Here is a 1221-nt window from a genome sequence, read left to right on the forward strand (position 1 = left end):
TCAAAAAACAAAACAAAAATGAGGATGACAAATTTATCCCAGTTTTTTGTTTTTCTTCTTGCAATTTGGAGAATGGTTTATGTTAGAAAATAAAACTGTTATTAAACTTTTAACTACTTCAGCAATGGATATTTTATTTTATTTTGTCACAAATAAGAAGTGAAATATTGAATGAGAATTGAAGAGGTGTTTGTGTGTGCATGAATGAAAGATAGCTTCAATGAAATCTCCTACACCATAACCTGTCTGTGTAGAAATTAGAAATTTAAGATTATGGTTTGAAGTTTTATTATGACACTTTCTGAAGATGAATGAACTTGTTTACATACTTTATTGTTATTTTTGGAAAGTTGTTGTTGCTAAGTGCCCTCGAGACAATTCCGACTCATAGTGACCCTGTATAGGCTTTCCAAGGAACAGCTGGTAAACTTGAACCGCTGACCTTGCAGTTCAAATGACATTGCAGTCTGACAGATTAGCCCATGGCACCACACCAGGACTCCTTTTGGAAAGTGTAGTAATGTAAATATATAAAATAATATGCAGCATTGAAAATTATTTTAATAGTGAAGAAGTCTTTTGTGTAGTTTTATTGTATAAGTATTGTCATATAATTGCAACTTTAAACATGTAAAAATAGAAACTGTTTAGAATTCATGAGTGACTCTAATTTGTTGTATGAAACAAATTAAATCAGATGAGGAAATGTATTTTCTTAACATGTACCCAAAAGAAAATGTAGAGGGAGCCAAGGGGAAAATGTTTGTCATTATCAATTGATGAGCTTCAGGAAAGAGGAAAATGAACTTAAATCTATCAAGAAGGTTTGGGTAAGTTCTGTGAATTTTCTGGCACTGAGAAATAAAGGAATCATTGATCAAATTGCTAACTATGCTGCAAAGTGTTCTGAACTCTCAGTAAATGGTACATATTACTCTTAACGTTTTTTGTTTGTTTGTTTTAAAGAACCAGGTATGCTTCACTCCAAAATATCTAGGGATTATGATTATACTAACCATGTCACTTCTCCCCGTGTGTCATTCTTCTTTTGTCTGTTCCTAAGGTTTAATAGCTTCCTAATTCTCATCCCACTGCCATAATTACAAAGCTTCCTGGTTATAAATAATGTGGTGAATATATACAGCACACAGCTTAGAAAAATAAAATGAATATTTCAGAGCATATATAACTTGCAAAAAAAATGAATCAAAGGTACAGGTT

The sequence above is a fragment of the Chrysochloris asiatica genome, unplaced genomic scaffold (assembly GCF_000296735.1).
Source record: "Chrysochloris asiatica unplaced genomic scaffold, ChrAsi1.0 scaffold00505, whole genome shotgun sequence".
Lineage (NCBI taxonomy): Eukaryota > Metazoa > Chordata > Mammalia > Afrosoricida > Chrysochloridae > Chrysochloris > Chrysochloris asiatica.